We start from the raw sequence: 20,400 nt of genomic DNA on the forward strand, positions 1-20,400 counted from the left end.
CGGTTAGAAGTGAATCACCTGGCAGATGTGTCAAACCATGTAAACACCTGCAAGACTTCGGTTAGAAGTGAATCACCTGGCAGATGTGTCAAACCATGTAAACACCTGCAAGACTTCGGTTAGAAGTGAATCACCTGGCATATGTGTCAAACCATGTAAACACCTGCAAGACTTCGGTTAGAAGTGAATCACCTGCCTGGACATCCTAAGAAGCACACAGAGACCTGAATTTTGAAGTCGGTTTTATAATACTTGTGAAAACTGACTTCAGGTGATTGAGGGATCTAGTCTAGATTAAACGTCATAGGAAGTTTGATCATGTGGAGGTTTCATTCAAGTCTGTTTAATTAAATAATCTGTTTGTCTTTGACAGGAGAGAGACCAGACTCTCCTTCTGACAGCAGGAAGGGTTCTTCAGGGGAACCAGACCCTGAGACGTCCAAACCAGCAGGACGACATCACTGCTCCCAGTGTGGAAAGAGTTTTAGGTGGTTAGGGAGCCTGAAGGAGCATGAGAGAACACACACAGGAGAAAAGCCTTACCAATGTTCCCATTGTGGAAATCATTTTGTCCAGTTAGGAAACCTGAAACCAGCATGAGAGGACACACACAGGAAAAAAGATGCACCACTGCTCCCAGTGTGGAAAGAGATTTACCCGGGTTAAGGTACCTAAAAAAGACTTGTGTTTTTAACTGAGAATGTGTGTTTTCTTTTGGACTGTCAAAATTGAGTTTACTTAGTGTAATGTTAGTGTACTGTTTTTTAAAATTGCGATTAATCCATTGTCTGAAAGGGTTAAAAACACGCTGAAAACATCCTAAATACATACTATATACAGCTGCAATCTACAACGTCATGTAAAAACAAGATGTCATGGAGGTTAAATTAAGTCTGCTTTATCAATGGAACATATTGTGACCCGTCATGGAGGTTAAATAAAGTCTGCTTTATCAATGGAACATTGAGTGACTCCGTCAAGAATTCAGCAGAGCAAGTTTGTATGAAGGTCTGGTTATTAAATGGATACATAGTTCAATAGTAATATCCTCTAAAACGCTCTGGTGACAAACTTTGCTGCCCTGTTTCCAGTTGTCCACATGGCTGGGAGAACCTATTCAAGTAAGTAAATAGATATTGAAAATGTAAAAACAACGATGTATTATTAGCTAACTAGCTACAGTGCAGGCTAACTCAAATGACCTGCTAAATGAGCTAGCTATTTGGCTAGCTAGCTATCTAACAAACTTCAAATACTGTATAGATAGCTAAGTGAATTAAATATCACCAGCTACCTAGCTTCATATTAGCTAGCTATCTATTTATCACTGTAAAAAAACAACTCCAAATGCATTTGTAGGTAGCTAGCTAACAGCCATGGAGGAGGGTGAAAGGATAGCAGCACCAACTGTCAGTGAGAGAGGAGGCTATTCTGGATAGGGAAGGTAATTTTGTGTAGTTCCTGTCGCTAGAAGTGAGGACGGAGATAATAGTAACATAATATTCAGTGTGGTGTAATTTGACTATAATGAAGTCTGTTTCTTGTGAGGTTTTCTGTCCTCCGATAAAGAGCTCTATGAAAGCCAGTCTACATATGAAGAGGTCCCAATGAAGAGCAGTGGTTCTTAGTCCTGGGGACTCAAAGAGGTACATTGTTGTTTTTGCCTCAGCACTGCACAGCTGATTCAAATGATCAACTCATAATCAAGCTTCAAGTGGTATTTATGTATTCATTTGTGATGCCGTCCTTGATATGATCGTGTTATTGTCACATGCTACACATGTACATATGTGTGCCCATGCATCTATCAATCCAATGTTATCATGATTTGTTATCAGGGATATTATACTTTAGTAATCCACAATGACCTGGTGATGTAACAGTCTAATAATTACATTGTCTTCCATATTCCTACAGATACCTTGTAACAGGAGATTCCTTCAAAACGATTGCCTACAGTTACCGTGTAGGGCACTGCAAGGTTGGGTGACCAGGGTCATCTGGGACTGCCTCCTGGAGGAATTCAGATGTGTGAAGGCTACCTGTGTCCTGCGTAACTTCATGAGGATGGACACGAGGACCAGGAGGGGATCTGCAGCTCGCCGCCGTGTCCCAGAGGAGGAGTCTGCTGCTCTGCAGGATGTTTCAAGGATGGGGTCCAACAATGCAGCAAGAGAGGCAATCCGTGTTCGGGAGATCTTCACCTCCTACTTCTTCAAAGAGGGTGCTGTTCCCTGGCAACACCATAGACTACACTATGCACAACCAAAGGCTCTTTTAAGAGCCATTCACATTGCAATAAGAGTATTCTTCCATTTACTTAGCTATGTCAACTGCAGTTATTCAATTCACAGTTTCTCTCCCTTTAACTGTGGCTCCTTCCACCTTCAACGAATAGGCAAGAGGGCCAACCATGGAGAATAGTAAGACGCTTCATTATTTCTATAACTACGCTATATTGTTTGTCCTTGTGGGTCCGTTCATGTTTTTCAGCATAAAGTACTCTGCAGCCACTTAGTGTGGTGTGGACACCAGGTGAGGCCACACACAGATTCCTGTTGAACACTGTGGCTTTAACTACCTTATTTTCTCAATAACAGTCTCTCTCCTCCACTTCATCCCTCTCTCCCCTTCTCCCTAAATCCTCTAGGTTATATCAGCTGTGTCGGTGAACCCCTCCTGCATCTGAACTGGCTACATACAGTGAGGGAAAAAAGTATTTGATCCCCTGCTGATTTTGTACGTTTGCCCACTGACAAAGATATTATCAGTCTATAATTTTAATGGTAGATTTATTTGAACAGTGAGAGACAGAATAACAACAAAAATATCCAGAAAAATGCATGTCAAAAATGTTATAAATTGATTTGCATTTTAATGAGGGAAATAAGTATTTGACCCCTTCTCAATCAAAAAGATTTCTGGCTCCCAGGTGTCTTTCATACAGGTAACGAACGGAGATTAGGAGCACACTCTTAAAGGGAGTGCTCCTAATCTCAGTTTCTTACCTGTATAAAAGATACCTGTCCACAGAAGCAATCAATCAATCAGATTCCAAACTCTCCACCATGGCCAAGACCAAAGAGCTCTCCAAGGATGTCAGGGACAAGATTGTAGACCTACACAAGGCTGGAATGGGCTACAAGACCATCGCCAAGCAGCTTGGTGAGAAGGTGACAACAGTTTCTGTGATTATTCGCAAATGGAAGAAACACAAAAGACCTGTCAATCTCCCTCAGCCTGGGGCTCCATGCAAGATCTCACCTCGTGAAGTTGCAATGATCATGAGAACGGTGAGGAATCAGCCCAGAACTACACAGGAGGATCTTGTCAATGATCTCAAGGCAGCTGGGACCATAGTCATCAAGAAAACAATTGGTAACACACTATGCCGTGAAGGACTGAAATCCTGCAGCGCCCGCAAGGTCCCCCTGCTCAAGAAAGCACATATACATGCCCGTCTGAAGTTTGCCAATGAACATCTGAATGATTCAGAGGACAACTGGGTGAACGTGTTGTGGTCAGATGAGACCAAAATGGAGTTCTTTGGCATCAACCCAACTTGCCGTGTTTGGAGGAGGAGGAATGCTGCCTATGACCCCAAGAAACCATCCCCACCGTCAAACATGGAGGTGGAAACATTATGCTTTGGGGGTGTTTTTCTGCTAAAGGGACAGGACAACTTCACCGCATCAAAGGGACAATGGACGGGGCCATGTACCGTCAAATCTTGGGTGAAAACCTCCTTCCCTCAGCCAGGGTATTGAAAATGGGTCGTGGATGGGTATTCCAGCATGACAATGACCGAAAACACACGGCCAAGGCAACAAAGGAGTGGCTCAAGAAGAAGCACATTAAGGTCCTGGAGTGGCCTAGCCAGTATCCAGACCTTAATCCCATAGAAAATCTGTGGAGGGAGCTGAAGGTTCGAGTTGCCAAACGTCAGCCTCAAAACCTTAATGACTTGAAGAAGATCTGCAAAGAGGAGTGGGACAAAATCCCTCCTGAGATGTGTGCAAACCTGGTGGCCAACTACAAGAAACGTCTGACCTCTGTGATTGCCAACAAGGGTTTTGCCACCAAGTACTAAGTCATGTTTTGCAGAGGGGTCAAATACTTATTTCCCTCATTAAAATGCAAATAAATTCATAACATTTTTGACATGCGTTTTTCTGGATTTTTTTGTTGATATTCTGTCTCTCACTGTTCAAATAAACCTACCATTAAAATTATAGACTGATCATTTCTTTGTCAGTGGGCAAACGTACAAAATCAGCAGGGGATCAAATACTTTTTTCCCTCACTGTAGAGGGCACAGCATGATCATGCTGAGGTGAGAGGTCACTTGGTCAGGACAACAGGAAGTATTATTAAAGAGATGCTTTACATTGAAATACAGAGAGATGCAGTAGTCCCAGAGTTAATGATCCAAGGTCAGTTTATATTATACAGGAAGTATTATTAAAGAGATGCTTTACATTGAAATACAGAGAGATGCAGTAGTCCCAGAGTTAATGATCCAAGGTCAGTTTTGCATTTCACCTCCTGATTGATGACTAACAATGTTAGAATAAAAAATAAAAACACAAGGCTTAAACATGCTCTCTCTCTCTCCATCTGTCTCTCGTCTACAGATATGTTTTGAAGTGAGAGGATGCCAACCCCCAGTCCCATCATCGCCACCTCACCCTCTTTTAAGATAACCTGTGGGCCGACTAGAGACACTGCTATGTAATTGTGATGAACTGAGAGAATATTTAGGTAGCACTGTGATTCATTAATCATGTGCTGCCTTCCCTGCTCCTATGTGCTTACCTCTTTCCCTTTCTGTCTTTTACACCTCTCTCTCCACCTCCTCTTTCTTCCTCTGTTTTTATAATGCACAACAGATGTGCATTGAAGTACAGATTGAACTTGTATTTATAACACTTGGATAATGAGCTTTTCAATCAAGCGTTTAACATTCTCTACTGGTTGAAATGAAGTGTAATGTGATGAAATACTCCACCTATCCTGTGTTTATCAGATCAATGCAGATGAAGGGCATTAGATGTTGAGATGAACCGGTGTTAGAGTATTTACATGATGCATAGGAAGTGTAGTGTACTGTTTTTTAACATTATGTTTCTGTATATATGAATTAACTAGTTAAATCCTGTTTCTAGTCTATTAGTTACAATGTGTAACCATTGATGTCCCAGGACCAAGATTGGTAAACACTGTTGAAGTGTATAATTGTAATACATACATGCAGACACAGCGTCATTCAAAGACTGGAATTTGATACTCCTGGTATTGGATATGACTGAAAAATCATCTCAAAGACATTCATTCCTAAACTGCACATTTATTTGCCAAGGTAGAGTACATGATCAGTGAATATATTAAATGTACAGGCTACAATGTGGGGATCTCATGCATGGTAATAACTACATGTATATGACTTGCATCCTTGGTACAACATGATATTATATTCTACTCAATCCATATGCTTCATTGATGTCATTCAGGCTGTTTTGAAGTTGATACAACTGGCTATGATAGCTGAGGTTCATAGCTAGGTTCTGAACTAATATGTATACCAAACGTTTGGGTCCATACACAGATCGGCTAGATAGCTAGCTACACATCCATGGGCATACAGGGATTTTAATAATCCACTGCACAATAAGCAAGAACATAGTTAGCTACGTGATTTCATCTATCTGCATGGCAAATATCAGCAAGGAAAGCTTACAAAATTGTACATTCAATTTGCAGTAAAATCTTCAGCTAGCTAGATTCTATACATCCACTGTTTTCCAAAACGACAGTCTGGTTTGCTGGTTGTTTCAGGAGTCCCTAAAACAACCAGAATTACAATTTCATATTCATGTCACAACACCCATAAAGCTAGCCAGCTAGCTGGCTAATGTTAGCTAGTCAGCTAGCTGGCTAATGTTAGCTAGTCAGCTAGTTGGCTAATGTTAGCTAGTCAGCTAGCTGGCTAATGTTAGCTAGTCAGCTAGCTGGCTAATGTTAGCCGGGTCAGCTAGCTGGCTAATGTTAGCCGGGTCAGATAGCTGGCTAATGTTAGCTAGTCAGCTAGTTGGCTAATGTTAGCTAGTCAGCTAGCTGGCTAATGTTAGCTAGTCAGCTAGCTGGCTAATGTTAGCTAGTCAGCTAGCTGGCTAATGTTAGCTAGTCAGCTAGCTTGCTAAATCACGATTTTTGGAAATGAACTTTATGATAAAAAAAATGCATAATCGTTTGTCTCTACATTAACTAACATTCCTGTCAACTGTGCATGTTTTTGCATGATTCGTTTTGACGTTATAATCACTTACATTTGCTTCCATCTTAGTACTGTTGTCCACCATCTTTGATCCAGTTCAGTTCTGTTTAGTGGTACCCCTCTCTCGAAGTATTTCTTTCAGCCATCTTTGCTGAAGAAAGTCTAACAATCACTAGTGAAGCAGCAGCCTCCCCCGGTCCTAGTGCCGGCCCGTTAAGAAGTTTAAGATGCGATGGAATGGTTGACGAAAAAAATAAATCACAGAAAAAATATATAGACTGATATTGATTTATTCAGGGGGGGGGGTAATTAATATTTTAGTTCTAGCGACGTCTCTGGTTCCTACCCTTTAACTTTTTGTCTGAAAATTAAATATACATTTTACTCAACTACCCAATCCAGTCAGTAGTGTGGGCATTTAAGGCGACGCTGTTGGTGTGACGTATAATTTAGTGGACGGAACGCTTCTTTCAGCAGCAGCAATAGTTAGTCAGACACCTCGGTAGCTTGCTGGACACAATAGCCGAACCAATAAAGCTCTTTAGATGCTTTCGTTTTTTTTTATTAGCCACTGTGTTTTAAAACCACTTCTGTCGTCTTGGTTAGTTATCCGATTTAATTTCATATTTACGGTGTTGTTGTTATTAGTCAGCTGGCGGGCTGGTTAAGTTAGCATTAGCCTAGCTAGCTAACATCCCCGACCATGCGGTCACTAAGCTACTCTTCTCCTGCTAAAGATAATATCTGCTGGATGGAGAAAGAAGCTCTTACATTAATGGCAAGACATACCTAGATGCAATTACATTCATGAATTGGTTTGAAACCTTTGTTTTAAACCCTTCTCAAAGTTGGTCCCTTGACGGATTTGTAAAAAATGGTTTATCATGAAACACTTTTATTTATTTATTTAAATGTAACCTTTATTTAACTAGGCAAGTCAGTTAAGAACAAATTCTTATTTTACAATGACTGCCTACCCCGGAAGACGCTGGGCCAATTGTGCGCCGCCCTATGGGACTCCCAATCACGGTCGGTTGTGATACAGCCTGGTTTTGATCCAGGGTGTCTGTAGTGGCGCCTCAAGCACTGAGATGCAGTGTCCGCTGCGCCACTCGGGAGCCCCAAAATCATGTTCTAGTGCTGTCCCCAACTAAAATACATCTTGGTCAACCAAGAGTCATCTGTTCTTTCTACCAATCGCCCCATGTGTTTTTATAAAATCAAATATACGTACTGAATTTGTCTGATGCTTTAAGCATTCTGATCAAATAATTTTGACACACAAATGACTCGAAGTCATAACTAGGGGGATAACCATAACTAGAGGGAGCCGGTCGTCAGCATAACCTGACCAGAGGGAGCCGGTCGTCAGCATAACCTGACCAGAGGGAGCCGGTCGTCAGCATAACCTGACCAGAGGGAGCCGGTCGTCAGCATAACCTGACCAGAGGGAGCCGGTCGTCAGCATAACCCGACCAGAGGGAGCCGGTCGTCAGCATAACCCGACCAGAGGGAGCCGGTCGTCAACACAACCCGACCAGGGGGAGCCGGTCGTCAACACAACCCGACCAGGGGGAGCCGGTCGTCAACACAACCCGACCAGGGGGAGCCGGTCGTCAACACAACCCGACCAGGGGGAGCCGGTCGTCAACACAACCCGGCCAGGGGGAGCCGGTCGTCAACACAACCCGGCCAGGGGGAGCCGGTCGTCAACACAACCCGACCAGGGGGAGCCGGTCGTCAACACAACCCGACCAGGGGGAGCCGGTCGTCAACACAACCCGACCAGGGGGAGCCGGTCGTCAACACAACCCGACCAGGGGGAGCCGGTCGTCAACACAACCCGGCCAGGGGGAGCCGGTCGTCAACACAACCCGGCCAGGGGGAGCCGGTCGTCAACACAACCCGGCCAGGGGGAGCCGGTCGTCAACACAACCCGACCAGGGGGAGCCGGTCGTCAACACAACCCGACCAGGGGGAGCCGGTCGTCAACACAACCCGACCAGGGGGAGCCGGTCGTCAACACAACCCGACCAGGGGGAGCCGGTCGTCAACACAACCCGACCAGGGGGAGCCGGTCGTCAACACAACCCGACCAGGGGGAGCCGGTCGTCAACAAAACCCGACCAGGGGGATTCCCCCCTCCGCTGCTGGACTTCGTAAATTCTGCCGTTTTGCTCCTGAAGTTTTCAGTAATAGACTACAGATAAATAGACTAATAGACTAGTAATTGACTACACCATCAGTCTGCAACCTTTTCCAGTTGGAGTGCCAATTTATCTGACCGTTTCTGCGAATCTGTGTGCCAGTTATGATTTTCATATGCACATTTTCGTGGAACAGTTTCATTTAAATTATAATATTATCTCAAAATCTTTGTCTGTGATTAATCTACATTCTAAATTAAAATTATACAAATCTAAAAGTAACTTTTATTGCCATTGCCAACTATGTAAAGATAGCCTACATAAAGCCAACAAATAAAAACATGGCATTCTGCAGGTAGAAAATATCTTGATAAAAATAAATATCCTAGAAATCACATTGGCTGCACATGGCCTGTTTACAACAAACTTGAAACATTGTATCAACTATCAACTGGGTCAGGAAACTCGGATAGCAAGCTTGCAACATTGTATAAAATATTCTAGGCCCTCAGTTTCCTGCTACAGTGAGTTCTTGACAGTAATCAGGTATTTTATGACATTTTTATGACATTTCCACTGGATCAGAGCATTACATTTTTCCCTTTTCTGCTGAGTGGTTATCGGAAGGGCAAGAGCTGTAAATATTTTACGAAAATACTTTGAGGAACTATTGTCATTCACAATTGATTTTGATTAGACTTTGTTTACTTGCTGTTTGGAGGTGAAGAAAAAGTTACTTTGAGAAGCACCACAACTCATTAGTGGTGGTGCATTAAGACAATCAGAAATACTATCAGACATCCCCAAATGGGCACATTTATAGGCCTACATTTGTGTGCAGGCCAGTTAGACTAGTCCTACTTCTATGTGTAATCAGGTGTACGTCCTTACTCAACATTGACAGGAGTGTTTCAAACAAAAGACAATTAATAAATTGACCAAACTGACGCATCTTGCGGGGTCAGGTCTGGGTGATCTGCCATGGGCCGTTTCATTTAGTATCCGTTTGGGTCGGCTGGGGAATGATTGTATTTCCCCATAGTATGTTGTTCCGAAGTTGACCAACTGAAAGGGAGTGTAACTTTGATTATAATTACTCTTCCCTTAAAACTTCTTAAGGACTGGGGGTGCTGTTTACACTTTTGGGGAAAATCGTATCCAATTTAAACGGCCTCGTACTCAATTCTTGCTCGTACAATATGCATATTATTATTAATATTGGATAGAAAACACTCTCTAGTTTCTAAAACAGTTCTAATTATTTCTCTAAGTGAAACAGAACTCTTTTTACAGCCCATTTCCTATCCGGAAGTGAGATTTCCAATAGCGAGGTCTCTCTTCAAGAGCTTGTCTATAAAAGGGCATGTCACTTATGACTGTAGAAACACGTCATACACCTTCCCCTGGGTGTCATGCGGAAGTGAGAGCAGAAATGACTTGATTATCTCGTTCTGGGATTGAATACAACCTCTTGGAGTGAGAGGTCCGCCATTATTTGTTTTTGGAAGGCGCGAAGTTGGACCTGGAATCGCCTCCTGGAAAACCGTCGTTATAGGTGAATATGATCTCCGGCTTCGATATTATTTGATACATGTCACAATATCATCCTAAAGTATGTTTTTTCAATATAGTTTAATTATATTATTGAAATTTATTCGGGACTTTAGACGTGATGCGTTGGAGGAATTTGTTCAAGAAGGAGAGGTTAGCGCCGCACTGCCAGTGTGCTTGCTAATTCAAGAGGGAAATAGTTCGTTCTGGATCCAAACAAAGACGCTTCTGAACAAAGGACCCCTTGTACAACATTCTGATGGAAGATCAACAAAGATAAGGACCCAATTTGGGATGCTATTTCATATATCTGTCGAACTGTGCTATCGCTACCGTTTGCATTGAATCAATGCTGTTGTGTGATAGCTATTGTAGTAAGCTAATATAACGATACATTGTGTTTTCGCTGTAAAACACTTCAAAAATCGGAAATATTGGCTTTATTCACAAGATCTTTGTCTTTCATTTGCTATCCACCATATATTTCTCTGAAATGTTTTATGATGAGTAATTAGGTAGTTGACGTTGGTGTCTGTATTTACTCTGGCTACTCCCGTGCTATTTCTGACTGTAGCTATGATGGTAGCTATGATGGTAGCAGTAATGTAAAACTGATTTATAGCTCAAATATGCACATTTTTTGAACAAAACATAGATTTATTGTGTAACGTGTTATAGGACTGTCATCTGAGGGAGTTGTTTCTAGGTTGGTTCTAGGTTAGTTAGGTTGGCTTTGTGCATGCTACCTGCATGCTACCGGTGCTGTGAAAAATGTCTGTCTGTCTTTTGTATTTGGTGGTGAGCTAACATAAATATACGTGGTGTTTTCGCTGTAAAACATTTAAAAAATCGGAAATATTGGCTATATTCACAAGATCTTTGTCTTTCATTTGCTATCCACCATATATTTTTCTGAAAATGTTTTATGATGTGTAATTAGGTAGTTGACGTTGGTGTCTGTATTTACTCTGGCTACTCCCGTGCTATTTCTGACTGTAGCTATGATGGTAGCAGTAATGTAAAACTGATTTATAGCTCAAATATGCACATTTTTTTAACAAAACATAGATTTATTGTGTAACATGTTATAGGACTGTCATCTGAGGGAGTTGTTTCTAGGTTAGTTAGGTTGGTTCTAGGTTAGTTAGGTTGGCTTTGTGCATGCTACCTGCTGTGAAAAATGGTGCTGTGAAAAATGTCTGTCCTCTTTTGTATTTGGTGGTGAGCTAACATAAATATACGTGGTGTTTTTCCTGTAATACATTTTAAAAATCGGACATGTTGGCTGGATTCACAAGATGTTTATCTTTCAAATGCTGTATTGGACTTGTTAACCTTTCACGAGCCTCTACCCCGGGTCCGGGATCACCCCCCACCCCCCCCACACACTGATTAGCATAGCTAGCATAGCTTCACAAGTAGATAGTAGCATCTAAATATCATTAAATCACAAGTCCAAGACACCAGATGAAAGATACAGATCTTGTGAATAAAGCCACCATTTCAGATTTTTAAAATGTTTTACAGGGAAGACAAAATATGTAAATCTATTAGCTAAACACGTTAGCAAAATACACCACTTTTCTAACTCCATCAGTTTCTTACTCCTTCAGGTGCTATCACCAATTCGGCTAAACTAAGATATTGATAGCCACTAACCAAGAAAAAAACTCATCAGATGACAGTCTGATAACATATTTATGGTATAGGATAGGTGTTGTTAGAAAAAAGTGCATATTTCAGGTAGAAATCACAGTTTACAATTGCACCGACCATCACAAATCGACTAGAATTACTAGATAGAGCAACGTGTATGACCAATTTACTCATCATAAAACATTTCATAAAAATAGACAAAGCATAGCAATGGAAAGACCCAGTTCTTGTGATTTCAGACCATATTTCAGATTTTCTAAGCGTTTTTCAGCGAAAACACAATAAATCGATAAGTTAGCATACCACATGTGCAAACGTTACCAGAGCATCGATTCCAGCCAAAGAGCGCTATAACGTAATCACCGCCAAAATATATTAATTTTTTCACTAACCTTCTCAGAATTCTTCCGATGACACTCCTGTAACATCATTTTACAACATACATATACAGTTTGTTCGAAAAGGTGCATATTTAGCCATACAAAACCGTGGTTATACAATGGAAATAGTCACAACTCAAGCCTCAAAATGAGGAACGTCAGCTTTCAGAGTGATCTAGTTTAATCGAAAGCTAATCATATACTTGACTAAAAAATACAGGGTTGACAGGAATCGAAAGACAAATTAGTTCTTAATGCAACCGCTGATTTACATTTTTAAAATTATCCTTACTTTTCAATACAGGGTTCGCCAAGTGAAGCTATACCAAACAAAATGGCGAAATATGCGGTTAAAATATTTCGACAGAACAACGATTTATCATATTAAATATTGTTTACTTTGAGCTGTTCTTCCATCAGATTCTTGGGCAATGTATCCTTTCTATGTTATAAACGTCTTTTGGTCGATAGATGTCCTCTGTCCTTCGAAATGTCCACCACCAACGACCGACACCCCGAAACGTTTCCAAAGCTAAAAAGTGCACGACAAAGAAATTCCTCAAAATCGCACTAAACGGATATAAATTGCTATAAAACGGTTCAAATTAACTACATTATGATGTTTTTAACAACTATAACGACTGAAAACATGACCGGAGAAATATAACTAGTTAAACAACGATTTGGAATGAGGCAGGTCCGATGTCCATCTTGCTTGTGGCGCGCGGAGAAGAGAGAGAGATCCTCCCACGTTTTGTGGTTTTATATGGGCTGGGATTGTGCAATAGACTCCATTCAAAACGTGATGACGTACAGACACCCAGAGGAAGACGTAGGCAGTGTCGGTTTCTTCATAGCATTCACTGTCGCCTTAAAAACAGACTCCAGATCAGGGGTAAAAATTTCTGAAATCTGACCCCTGTCATGAAAAGTGCTGTAGATATTGTTCTGTACCACTCAGAGACAAAATTCCAACTTCTATAGAAACTAGAAGGTGTTTTCTATCCAATAATAACAATAATATGCATATTGTACAATCAAGAATTTAGCACGAGGCAGTTTAATTTGGAGACCCAAATATGCTAATGCGGAACAGCACCCCCTATAGTCCCAAGAAGTTAATGTGTGAAAGTTAAATATTTCAACAACAAAATTTTTTTGAATTTCGCGCTCTGCCTTTTCAGTGGAATGTGGGAGGAGTTCCGCTAGCGGAACGCCAGTCCTAAACAGGTTTTAAGGAGGGAATCGAGGTTCAACACCTGTTTGTCCCCGCCCTTTCCTGGGTTGGTGAAGAGCGGCATTACATTTTAAGGAATAAATCCAAGCCTCACTCTCATCACCTGTGGACGGTGGTGCTTCCAGCGAGGCGTGGATTTAATAATATGTTGTACCTAGTTTCCCTCCTTCAGGGAACAGTAGTTATAGTCATAACGTTACGCTTGTCATATGATGAACTTCAACTTAAATACTGGATCTTGCTGTCGGACAGTTTTTTTGTATTCTGAAATGCAACTGTTTTCATGGGCACAGAAATACTAAATCATTTCAGAGTTTGCTAAATCCAATGGTTTTTAACTGAGTCATCTTGTAATCCAAGATGGTGTAGCATTAAGACCTGTTTGTTGTAAATGGTATGTATTTTTCGTATTTTTTTGTATATATTGCAATATATTTAAATCTTTTTCCATTTTTAAATTAAATATACCTTCCGGCAACCCGCCTCACCCAATATGATACGGATCAGCTATTTTTTTTTTTATACCTTATAGCTAGAACCTCCACCAGCAGCTAGCCATCAGAAGCTAACCAGCTAATTAGCTACTAGCTATTTAGTCATTGTTAGCCACTGCTAGCGGCCTTTACCTTTTTAGCTCAGACACCAGCCGCTTTTAGCCTGGATAACACCTGCCAGTCTGCACAGCGCGATATCAACCCTGAGCATATCGGACTGTTTTTCTCCACTACATCACCGTATTCCTGCCGTAAGCTCTGGACCTTTACACCAGATAATCGCAGCTGGCTAGCTGCTACCGAGTGGCCCAGCCCCGACGCTAGCCTTGAGCCAGGCCCATCTCCCGGCCTGCTCAGTGGACCCTATGATCACTCGGCTACACAGCTGATGCCTCCCAGACTCTTCACTAAGACGACTAGAAGCCTCTACATCACCGGATTCCTGCCGTAAGTTCTGGACCTTTGCACCGGATTGGCTACAGTGGCTAACACCCTTGTCCCGAAGCTAGCACCAGTTAGCCTCGAGCCAGGTGCATCTCCCGGCTAGCAAACAAAATTACTCCAGCTACAATACCTCTTTTGCCAATTGGCCTGGACCCTTTGTCGACACGGAGCACAGCCGATCCATCACGACTGGTCTGCCGACGCAATTCCGTCCGATGTGCCCTCAACCGGCCTTTGCCAGACGTCGGTGACGCCCTTGTCCCGAAGCTAGCACCAGTTAGCCTCGAGCCAGGCGCATCTCCCGGCTAGCGTAGTAATGACTACCTAGCGGCTTCCCTGGTTCATATATTGCTGTTCACTGGACCCTATGATCACTTGGCTACATAGCTGATGACTGCTGGACTGTTCATTCATCACGGTTCTCCATTTTGTTTATTTTGTTTATCTGTCGGCCCCAGCCTCGAACCCTGTGTGTAGTTAACCTCTTGGGAATACCCCCCCCTCCCTTCAATTTCCGCCTGAAGACATACCCAAATCTAACTGTCTCTAGCTCAGGCCCAGGAGCAAGGATATGCATATTCTTGGTACCATTTGAAAGCAAACACTCTGAATTTTGTGTAAATGTGAATTGAATGTAGGAGAACATAACACAATAGATCTGGTTTAGATAATACAATGAAAAAAACATACGTTTTTTCATTTTAATTGTTGTATCATCTAATAAAAATGAACAAGATAAAACAAACATCTAGATATGAATGTGGGAACAATTTCAGTGCAAAACATAAGAAGGCAACAGTGCAAAGTTTCAGAATGATAACTTCCAAAATGAGTGTGCTACATGACATTTATCATGAGGTCACCCAGGTGTCCCACACAAGTAGCCAAAATGTACCCAAGTGGCCAAATTGGTGAAGGTATACATTCTGAAACAAATAACTATATACAAAATACCTAAATGGTATTCTAACACCCCCCCAAATAAAATCTATGAAAAAAATGGAAAAAAAATTGGATTTTTTTTTTATAAAAAAAATATTGGAATTTCTCTTATAAAAATGTTTTCCAAAAAATGAATAAAATATACATTTACAAAATAACATGGTTGACTATTTACACTTTCAATACTTGGAAGACCCTCAGTCCTCTATCAAATCAAATGTATTTACATAGCCCTTCCTACATCAGCTAATATCTCAATGTGCAATACAGAAATCCAGCCTAAAACCCCAAACAGCAAGCAATGCAGGTGTAGAAGCACGGTGGCTAGGAAAAACTCCCTAGAAAAGCAAAACCTAGGAAGAAACCTAGAGAGGAACCAGGCTATGAGGGGTGGCCAGTCCTCTTCTGGCTGTGCCGGGTAGATATCACAGTGGTTGTAGAGGGTGCAACAGGACAGCACCTCAAGAGTAAAAATGAACAGTTTAGGTAGGGTTCCATAGCTGCAGGCAGAACAGTTGAAACTGGAACAGCAGCAAGGTCGGGTGGACTGGGGACAGCAAGGAGTCATGATGCCAAGGGGTCCTGACGCATGGTCCTGGGGCTCAGGTCCTCAGAGAAAGAAGGAGAGAAAGAGAGAGCATACTTAAATTCACACAGGATAAGACAGGAACAGTACTCCAGATATAACATAACCCCACCCACTTTGCCAAAGCTCTACACAATATTCTGCTGCTGATGCCAGATGCCATAGCAGTCTCTTTCTGATGTAAAGCAAAGGGTCACCGAGCATGTGGTGCATGTGATGGGCGACTTCATCTTGCAAACAACACAGCAACGCCTCCATGCTGTGCCCTTTTGGCCCTTAGGCACATTCATGTCTGCACAAATATATCTGGGCAGATGAACACTTGTGGCAGGAGCAGAAGGAACAGGGCTTGGTGCAGTGGTGCTGTAGCCAGCAAGCTCCTTGATGAGCTGCTCTCTGAAGGCTTTCTGTGTGAGGAAGGGCTTTCCACAACTCTTAGCCATTTCCTTATGTAGGATGAATGCATTCACCACAGCAATGTCGACAAAATGATAGAAGAAAGTCTTGTACCATCGCATTGTTTTATGCAGAACATTATAATAGCCTATTAGCGCATCTGATAGGTCCACACCTCCCATGCTCTTGTTGTAGTCCTTCACTGCAGTTGGAATGGGGACATTTTTGGTGGTCCAATGCCCAGTACCATCCTTGATACGCCGGGCAACATGATCCCCATTGAAGGACTTGTGTATAGTTGAACACATCACGACTTCCCTGGTGTCCATCCACTTTACAAAAAGCAGACCATCTTCGCGTATCCATCGCATGGCCCCCCGCTCAGCCCGCTTCGGCATGTCGTTCACCTTGGTCTTCGGAAAGCCCACCCGGTTGGTGCGAATGGTGCCACAAGCCCACACTTCCCGCTTCCTCAGGTCTGTGAACAGGGTAGGGCTTGTGTAGAAGTTATCCACAAACAGTTTGTAGCCCTTCCCTAGCAGTTGGAAATCCAATAACTCCATCACAGAGTCATAGCTAAGTCCCTTACCAGTTGCACAAGTGTTCTTCCCCTCATAGACAAAGAAATTGCATGTGTAGGCACACACAGAATCAGCCAAAACAAACAGCTTGTAACCCCACTTGGTTGGCTTGTTACGCATGTATTGTTTGAGGCCAATTCTGGCCTTTGAGGCTACCATCCTCTCGTCGATGGACAGGTTCTGGGCTGGCTGAAAGTAGGTCTTGCAGGCCTCAACAATGCTGAAGTAGAAAGGTTTGATTTTGCACAGTCTATCAAACGTTGCTGTGCCTTTCTTCTTGTCATTCTCTTCATCAACCTTTGGGTCACTGATGTGAAGAGCCTGTGAAACAACCAGAAACCTTTTGCAGGACATAACAGCCATGGGGAAAGGCAGTTGGTAGAGTGATGACGTCTTCCAGTAGTCAGTCAGGCTTTTCAGCTTCACCAGCCCCATGTAGAATGACCAGTGAAAGGTAGCAGTAAAAGTCTGACATGGATACGGGCTTCCATGCTACCTTTTTGCCTGCCTGCTTCTTCTTCCCAAACTTATTCGTGTTAGACACGAGTGAACCTACAACAGAATGGGTGAAAAACAACTGGAAAAGCTGAAGTGGGCTGTATGTTGTGCTCGCGTTCACCTGAGGTCCAGGCTCCCTTTTCGGTCGGAAAGTTGGCTGGGGTGGCTCCACATCATCTTCCAGGACAGTGTGCCAACGCCCTTCTGTCCCTTCTCTAGCAGGTGGCACACTTCCCCTCTTCCGCCTCTTTGTCGGTGCCCTCACACCGGTAGATGGCCCTGAGACAGCAGGGGTCCGGCTGGAAGAACAAGTTGGCGCTGGGGGCTCTGCTGGGGGCTCCCAGTCGGAATCAGTGCCACTGTGAATCAATTAGAATAGTTTCACATATGAGCCCTGTATCAACAGGTATAATAAACATATGCATTTTTATTTATATATATATAGAGAGAGAGAGAACAGGGAATAAAAGACACACTGGTCTCAAAACATATGTGGCCATGCTAGCATAATACTATCAAAGTACAGTACACATGTGTGGCTGGCTGTTTGTGTTGGAGTAGAGTACACATGCTGGCTAGCTGTTTGTGTTGGCTGCTACATTCTACAGAAAGACATTTTTATTTAGAGAGAGAACAGGGAATAAAAGACACACTGGTCTCAAAACATATGTGGCCATGCTACCATAATACTATCAAAGTACAGTACACATGCTACATGCTTACAAGCGTACCCTCACAATGAATAGGCCACGTGTACGTTACAAATTTCATAACATTTGCATATATTGCAACTAAAACGTAAATACTATCACATATAACATTTTATATTACAAACAACGGCATTAGCATGACAAGAACTTACCAATCCAAAACGATATCCTCTCCTTCCAAGAAATATGCCTCCGTTTCAGAATCATAAGAGGCAGCTCCCACAGATTCGTCGTCAGATAACATTTCTGTATCCGTATCACGATCAATTTCTTCTAAAATTGCCTCTACATTGCTATATCTGGTCTTGGACTTAGCTTTCCCAGACTTATTCGCCATGATTTTCGATGAAAATATATTTGAAGATGCACGTTGCCGAAATACCACTGCGCGTAATAGCTTTCAGTCCGTCGTCGTTGAAATGCGATTTCAAAAGACTCCTGTTGCGCACACGTTCTCCAAGTGAGTTCGTCTCCAAACAAATTACCATTTGATAGTGCCTTTTACCTCTGTTCATTGGCTATCTAACCAGCTAGATTTCAAGACGATGAGTGGTCATTGGGTTAAAGTACAGTCAATCAAAGAGACAATGGTCATCCGATTGGTGAGCAAATGAGGTCGGAGGTCGTTGTCTTCCAATCGTTTTTTTCGGATCAATACGTCCCGCAAAATGGCCCATCAAGTTTGGTTGTGTTACAAACAAACAGTTGATTTCAATGAAACCTAACCTGACTGGATAACGTCAGGTTTAGTCAGTGTATTTAGGTCGGATGTTTCGCCAAAACTTTTATGACATGAAATTCAACGACATAAGCGTTCACAAAATGTTTCGTTTTAGGCTATAAAAAATGGATTTAACCGAACAAAAGACCATTCAGTGTGTAACAATGAGCCTTGGGATTGCAACCAGAGAAGATTTTCCAAATCTTAAACCATTTCTTTCAATGCAATCTGTGATAATGTTACGCTTGTGCTGGTTGGAAAAGTATTTATTTATGGAGCGCTGAGCTCAGATAATCACATCCTATTCTTTCGCAGTAAATCATTTTTTAAATCTGACAACGCAGTTAGATTAGCAAGATTCAAGGCTTTTGAAGCATGTGAGACACTTTTATTTTCATGAATGTTTAATATGACTATTTGTGGCGATCACCGTAAGTTGTCTATTTTCAAACCCGGATCCGGGATCCGTACTCGGTAGAAGTTAACTGACCCTCTCAGCCCATTCATCGCCATTTTACGTGTTTTTGTTGTTTTAGCTGATTAACTGTTTCTTACCCGTTGTTGTCTTATCTAGCTCTCCCAATCAACACCTGTGATTGATTTATGCCTCGCTTTATGTCCCTCTAATGTCAATATGCCTTGTATACTGTTGTTTAGGGTAGTTATCATTGTTTTATTTTACTGCGGAGCCCCTAGTCCCACTCAACATGCCTCAGAGAACTACTTTGTCCCACTTCCCACACATGCGGTGACCTCACCTAGCATAACTGGTGCCTCCAGAGATGCAACCTCTTATCGTCACTCAGTGCCTAGGTTTACCTCTACTGTACCCACACTCTACCATACCCCTGTCTACATTATGCCTTGAATCTATCCTACCACACCCAGATATCTGCTCCTTTTATTCTCTGTTCCCAAAGCACTAGACGACCAGTACTGATAGCCTTTAGCCGTACCCTCATCCTACTCCTCTGTTCCTCGGGTGATGTAGAGGTTAACCCAGGCCCTGTGTGTCCCCAGGCGCTCTCATTTGTTGACTTTCTGTAACCATAAAAGCCTTGGTTTCATGCATGTTAACATCAGAAGCCTCCTCCCTAAGTCTGTTATACTCACTGCTTTAGCACACTCCAACCTTGATGTCCTTGCCGTGTCTGAATCCTGGCTTTGGAAGGCCACCAAAAATTCAGAAATTTCCAGCCCCATCTACAACATTTTCCGTCAAGATAGAACTGCCAAAGGGGGAGGAGTTGCAATCTACTGCAGAGATGGCCTGCAAAGTTGTATCATGCTTTCCAGGTCTAAACCGAAACAGTTCGAGCTTCTAATTTTAAAAACGAATCTCTCCATAAATAAGTCTCTCACTGTTATAGACACCCCTCAGTTCCCAGCTGTGCTCTGGACACCATATGTGAATTGATTGGCCCCATCTATCTTCAGTTTGTTCTGTTAGGTGACCTAAACTGGGATGTGCTTAACCTCTCTAGGAGGTGTGGGACGCTACCGTCCCACCTGGCCAACATCCAGTGAAATTGCAGAGCGCCAAATTCAAAAACAGAAATACTCATTATAAAAATTCATAAAACATACAAGTGTTATACATCAGTTTAAAGATTAACAGTTACCAGCCAAGTAGAGGAGTTACACAAGTCAGAAATAGCAATAAAACTAATCACTTACCTTTGATGATATTCATATGGTTGCACTCACAAGACTCCCATTTACTCAAATGTTTGTTTTGTTCGATAAAGTCTCTCTTTATATCCAAAAACCTCAGTTTTGTTCA

At 42.3% G+C, this 20,400-nt stretch overlaps 3 protein-coding genes and 1 long non-coding RNA gene across 3 annotated transcripts in view; 2 read left to right on the forward strand and 2 right to left on the reverse strand.

Moving 5' to 3' along the window:
- LOC139548377 (zinc finger protein ZFP2-like) overlaps positions 1 to 20,400 on the forward strand; it is a 372,237-nt gene that overhangs the window by 303,698 nt on the left and 48,139 nt on the right.
- LOC139548823 (zinc finger protein 180-like) overlaps positions 1 to 20,400 on the reverse strand; it is a 223,334-nt gene that overhangs the window by 165,799 nt on the left and 37,135 nt on the right. The gene's annotated exons all lie outside the window — the stretch shown is intronic.
- The window catches only part of LOC139549272 (zinc finger protein ZFP2-like), a 52,290-nt gene that overhangs the window by 22,365 nt on the left and 9,525 nt on the right, over positions 1 to 20,400 (forward strand). The gene's annotated exons all lie outside the window — the stretch shown is intronic.
- LOC139550558 (uncharacterized) lies at positions 5,332 to 6,532 on the reverse strand. The gene is made up of 2 exons (XR_011670072.1): positions 6,327 to 6,532; positions 5,332 to 5,841 (listed from the first exon to the last, which is right to left on the reverse strand). It is a non-coding gene; the product is annotated as an uncharacterized lncRNA (long non-coding RNA).

Source organism: Salvelinus alpinus, chromosome 2, assembly GCF_045679555.1.
Source record: "Salvelinus alpinus chromosome 2, SLU_Salpinus.1, whole genome shotgun sequence".
Classification (NCBI taxonomy): Eukaryota; Metazoa; Chordata; class Actinopteri; order Salmoniformes; family Salmonidae; genus Salvelinus; species Salvelinus alpinus.